At 47.1% G+C, this 6,000-nt stretch overlaps 1 protein-coding gene across 2 annotated transcripts in view; it reads right to left on the bottom strand.

The window, feature by feature from the left end:
* Positions 1–6,000, bottom strand: part of IGF2R (insulin like growth factor 2 receptor) — a 116,047-nt gene that overhangs the window by 78,523 nt on the left and 31,524 nt on the right. The window lies entirely within an intron of this gene.

The following is a 6,000-nucleotide window of genomic DNA, read 5'->3' on the forward strand; positions in this document are numbered from 1 at the left end:
TTTCCAAGAAAAAGCAAATTAAAAGTGACAGTATGATTTATCTGACAGTTAATAACCTTACAGAATTGTCCCTACCCAGAATTCATTATCTCAGAAGCAGCCTCCCCACCTACCCAGCTATTCAAACCCAACCCGCTGCCTCACCTTGAGTACGGTCTCTCCTAGACTCCTACCTTCAGTATGCACCATCGGAAGCTCCACCTCAAATCCACCCACATTTCTCCTTATCTACTACCACCAAAGCCACCGCCATCCCTGCCTGCGCTCTGGCACTAGCCTCTGCATTGATCCCTTTGCCCCCACTCTAGTCTCATCTCTATGACCCCCCTACCCCATCCATCTTGCACCAGTGTGATCTTCAAAAACATTAACCAGAATGTATAATTTTGCTCCTGAAACTCTTTAATAAGTCCCATCACACATGCCATAAAAGCAAAATTCTTTAGAAATGCCCCTAAGTAGAATGACAACATCTTGGTTTGTCTGAAACATTAAAAATCCAGACTAAAAAGGCTATGTAAAATTAATATGATGGAGGTTGGCCCTGGAACAAACTGACAGACTAGAACAGAGACCAACGGATTAAAAGAGCGAGCACAGAGATGCCTACGTGTTTCACACTTTGATTCACACAGTAGTAACAGATGGGTGGGAAAAAGAAAAGCCATAAAGTCAATGGAACTGGAAACAAAATGATCACCCACCTGGGCAAAGATAAATTGAACCTCTACCTATCACTGTCCACAAAAATCAACTTTCAATGGATTAAAGATATAAACATCAAAATCCAAACTTTAAAACATGGTAGAAATCTTAACATTAAAAAAAAAAAATCTCTTACAAAAACAGTAACTACAAGGAAAGACTGGGCTCTCTGCTGTATCAACTATGAGAATGAGGGCCATGCTCAACAAGCAGACTGTTGACGTTCCAGGAAACAAGGACAGGGCTCTGAAGGGACACACAGTTATTGTGAAGGGCCCCAGAGGAAACTTGCGGAAGGACTCCAATCACGTCAATGTAGAACTCAGTCTCCTTGGGAAGAAAACAAAGATGGTTGGAGGTGATAAATGGTGGAAAAACGCAAAGGAACTAGCTATGATTTATGATGTCTGCAGTCACATGCTGAACATGATCAAGGGTATTGTGCTGAGCTTCCATTACAAGATGAAGTCTGTGTATGTTCACTTCCCGATCAGCATCATTACCCAAGAGAATGGGTCACTTGTTAAAAATCAGAATTTCTTGGGTGAAAAATACATCCAGAGGGTTTACACGAGGCCAAGTGTTGCTTGCTGAGCATATGGCCCAGAAAGATGAGCCAACATTCAGCTTGTTTCAAGTTCAGTAAGTCACAACAGTTTAAAAACAAAAAATATCAGAAAGGATGGGCATGGTGGCTCACGCCTGTAATCCTAGCACTTGGGAGGCCGAGGCAGGTGGATTGCCTGAGCTCACAGGTTTGAGACCAGTCTGAGCCAGAGAGAGACCTCACCTCTAAAAATAGCTGGACATTATGGCAGGTGCTTATAGTTTCAGTTACTTGGGAGGCTGAGGCTAGAGAATCACTTGAGCCTAAGAGTTTGAGGTTGCTGTGAGCTGTGATGTGACTGCACTCCACCAAGGGTGACAAAGTGAAACTCTGTCTCAAAAAAAAAAAAAAGAAATCAGAAAATTATTGGATGTTATCTGTGTCTCTGAAGAAGAAACAGAGATAAGAAGAAAAAGACCTAAGAGTCATCCAGCTGCCCAAACGAGTGGTATGATTCCTAAGACCCATATGTGCTACATTAATAAGGCAATAAAAGACCTCTACTAATTTGGGGGCAGGGAAGATTGTAAGGTTTACCAGCTCTGTTTAAGATTTTTTTATTCAGGGTAGCACCTGTGGCTCAGTGGGCAGGGTGCCAGCCCCATATCCTGAGGGTGGCAGGTTCAAACCTGGCCCTGACAAATACTGCAACAAAAAATAGCCAAGCAGGGCAGCACCTGTGGCTCAGTGAGTAGGGCACTGGACCATATACCAAGGGTGGCAGGTTGAAACCCAGCCCCAGCCAAATGCAACAAAAGAATAACCAGGCATTGTGGCAGGCACCTGTGGTCCTAGCTACTTAGGAGGCTAAGGTAAGAGAATCGCCTAAGCCCAAGAGCTGGAGGTTGCTGTGAGCTGTGATGCCATAGCGCACTACCGAGAGAGACAAACTGAGACTCTGTCTCTAAAAAGAAAAAAAAAAAAAAATAGCCAAGCGTTGTGGCAGGCACCTGTAGTCCCAGCTACTCTGGAAGCTAAAGCAAGAGAATCACCTAAGCCCAGGAGTTGGAGGTTGCTGTAAGCTGTGACATCACAGCATTCTATTGAGGGCGATAAAGTGAGACTCTGTCTCTAAAAAAAAAATAGAAGATTTTATATTCATACAAAAATAGTTTAGGGTGGCACCTGTGGCTCAGTGAGTAGGGCGCTGGCCCCAGCCAACCTGCAACAACAACAGAAAAAAAAAAAAAAATAGTCAGGCGTTGTGGTGGGCGTCTATAGTCCCAGCTACTCAGGAAGCTGAGGCAAGAGAATTGCCTAAGCCCAAGAGCTGGAGGTTGTTGTGAGCTGTGATGCCACTGCACTCTACCCAGGGCAACAAAGTGAGACTCTGTCTCTTAAAGAAAAAAAAAATAGTTTAAAGGAAAGAAAAATGTTATAAACTGGGAGATACAAAGAACTGACATCAAAAACATCTTCACACATTTACACAAAAAGGACAAAAAACAATTTATACGTAATTTCAGGAAATAAAGGAAGATGAATGACCTCTCTGAAAGAGCACACAGCATACCAAACAAAGAGATAAAGAGAAACTCACATCTAGTCACAACATTATGTTGATTTTTTTTTTGAGGCAGCCTCACTCTGGCAACCTTGGTGGAGTGCTGCGGCATCATCGTAGCTCATACCCACCTCAACCTCTTGGGCTCAATTTATCTCCTTCCCTCAGCCTCCCAAGTATTCCGGACTACAAGCACCCGCCACTATACCTGCCTAGTTTTTATATTTTTAGTAGAGATAGGGTCCGATCTTGCTCAGGCTGATCTCAAACTCCTGGGCTCAGAAAAATCCACCCACCTCGGCCTTCCAGAGTAGTAGGATTACAGATCTGAGCCACCGAGTCTGGCTACATCATGGTGAATTTTAGTATCAAAGGCAAAGAGAAACTTCTAAAACTTCCAAAAAGGCTTAGGTTAAAAAAGGTACCACGCAATAGATAATTCAATGTACAATGGACAAGACATGATCAAACAGAAGAATAAATATAAAAGAGATGTTTAATATCATTGGTGACCAAAGAATTATATGTTATACCATGTAAATACCAAGGGTTGGAGTGAAGATGGGTCAGAGCTCTCCTGTGTTGGCTATTTAAGTCAGCATGATATTATGGGCTAAAATTGAATATTAATGTACCCTATGACTAACTATTCCGCTTTTAGGTACACACACAAGAGAAAATCACACACATCTACAACATACACAACAGAAAATGTGAACAAGTATTGAACACTCCTCATAATAGCAAAAATCTGGAAACAACACACAAGGGCCCATCAAAAGAAGAGATAAGTTAACTTTGATGAATCCACAAAATAATGTATTGTAACAGAAATAAACCACAGTACAAGGCAAAACTATGGTTGATTTTTAGCAATATCACTGTTATTACTGAAGTCTTAAAAAGTTACACATAGTATGATGTACATTTTTGTTAAGTTAATTACACACAGATTTTTTAAGGGGGGAATTAAGAGTTTAAAATGTAAAAGGGCTAAAAGGTCAGATGGCGGTTACTGTCAAGACCCTAGATTTTGTTAGAAACAGGGTTCACTGTATTATAAATAACGACTTTCTAAATGAAAAAAGTAAAAAAATTAGTAAAAAAAAAAAAATTAGTCCGCAGACTAATGATGACATCCATCGTTAACTCAGGATTGTAACTGATCCAATTCTACATACACAATGGAAGGCCTGCAGGTGGAGGGTGGGTGGTGAAGGTCAGAGGATGAAAACTGAGAAGCCAGTGAGAGGGGACCGGGCTCAGGGCTGCCTGACGGCACCAGGCTGACAGTACAGTGACTCCTCTTTCCTGCCTGCCTGAGCACCCAAAGGTCTGCCGGGACGTTCTTTCTCTTCCTCAGACACCCAGGGTCTTTACTAAACTCTTTTCCCTAACCTGTTCAGCCAAAAGTGCACAGAAGCACTGCTGAGGCTCTGTGACCAAGGACAGCACCCTGTGGACAGCATCCCTGGAGAGCAGACAGTAGACAACTGCCCGTAGACAGTGCCCCATGTACAGCACCCCATGGAGAGTGAACCATAGACAGCTGCCCATGGACAGGGCCCACAGACAGGGAACAGTGAACAGCTCCCTGCAGCCCCGCCCACAGGGGCATGACCGACCCCCCTACCCCACCCCCCCACCCCCGCGCCACACACACTGCAGTATGCTAAACAGCGCTAAGCTGCACTCAGTCACACTGGGAAATACCACCAGGCATCACTCAACCGCTCTGGAAGACAGCGAAGGCTACGCTCCTGTGTGCTGAGACACTCCACGAGACTACACCGGGAGACAGCGCTGGGAGACCTCATGGGGTACTCACGTGCTCTGGAAAACCGTGTGAGCTGGAGCTCAAATGCATTGGACACTGTGCATGGCACTCAAACACACTGGAAGACCATGCAAGGCGCTCAAATACACTGGCAGACCGAGCAGGGCACTCGAATGCGCCGGCGGGTGGAGTAGGGGCGCTTAAATGCGCTCGGAGACCACACGAGCTGGAGCTCAAATGAACTAGGAGACTACACTAGGGGTTCAAATGCGCTGGTGGACCGCCCAGGCACTCGAATGCACTGGTGGACAGCGCGGGGCGCTCAAATGAGCAGGGAGACCACGGGCAGGGGGTGGAGGATGGGGGCTCAAATGCGCAGGGAAACCATGTGAGCTAGAGCTCAAACGAACTGGGAGACTGCACTAGGGGCTCAAAATGTGCTGGAGAACAGCGCAGGGTGCTAAAATGCACAGGGAGACCGCGCAAGCAGGAACTCAAATGCGCTGGGAGACCGCGCAAGAGGCTCGGGACTGTGCGAGGCGCTCAAATGCAACGGGAGACCACGCAAGCAGGAACTCAAATGCGCTGGGAGACCGCGCAAGAGGCTCGGGACTGTGCGGGGCGCTGAAATGCAACGGGAGACCACGCAAGCAGGAGCTCAAATGCTCTGGGAGACTGTGTAAGGGGCTCAAATGCGCTGGCAGACTGCGCTGGGTGCTCAAATGCGCTGGGAGACCGCGCGGGGGCGCTCAAATGCACTGGTGTAACGCATGGGAGGGGGGAGGGCGCTCTAAAGCAATGTTGTAACGCATGGGAGGGGGAAAGGGCGCTCAAATGCGCTGTTCTAACACATGGGAGAGGGAAAGGGCGCTCTAAAGCGCTGGTGTAACGTATGGGAGGGGGAAAGGGCGCTCAAATGCGCTGTTCTAACACATAGGAGAGGGAAAGGGCGCTCTAAAGCGCTGGTGTAACGCATGGGAGGGGGAAAGGGCGCTCTAAAGCGCTGGTGTAACGCATAGGAGGGGGAAAGGGCGCTCAAATGCGCTGGTATAATGCATGGGAGGGGAAAAAGGGCTCTAATGCGCTGTTGTAACACATAGGAGGGTGGAAGGACACTCTAATGCGCTGGTGTAACGCATGGGAGGGGGAAAGGGGCTCTAATGCGCTGTTGTAACGCATGGGAGGGGGAAAGGCACTCTAATGCGCTGGTGTAACGCATGGGGGGGGAAGGGGCTCTAATGCGCTGGTGTAACACGTAGGAGGGTGGAAGGGCGCTCTAATGCGCTGGTGTAACGCATGGGAGGGGGAAAGGGGCTCTAATGCGCTGGTGTAACGCATGGGAGGGGGAAAGGGGCTCTAATGCGCTGGTGTAACGCATGGGAGGGGGGAAGGCGCTCTAATGCGCTG

This window comes from Otolemur garnettii, unplaced genomic scaffold (assembly GCF_000181295.1).
Source record: "Otolemur garnettii isolate 467f Iridium unplaced genomic scaffold, OtoGar3 scaffold00056, whole genome shotgun sequence".
NCBI classification, from domain to species: domain Eukaryota; kingdom Metazoa; phylum Chordata; class Mammalia; order Primates; family Galagidae; genus Otolemur; species Otolemur garnettii.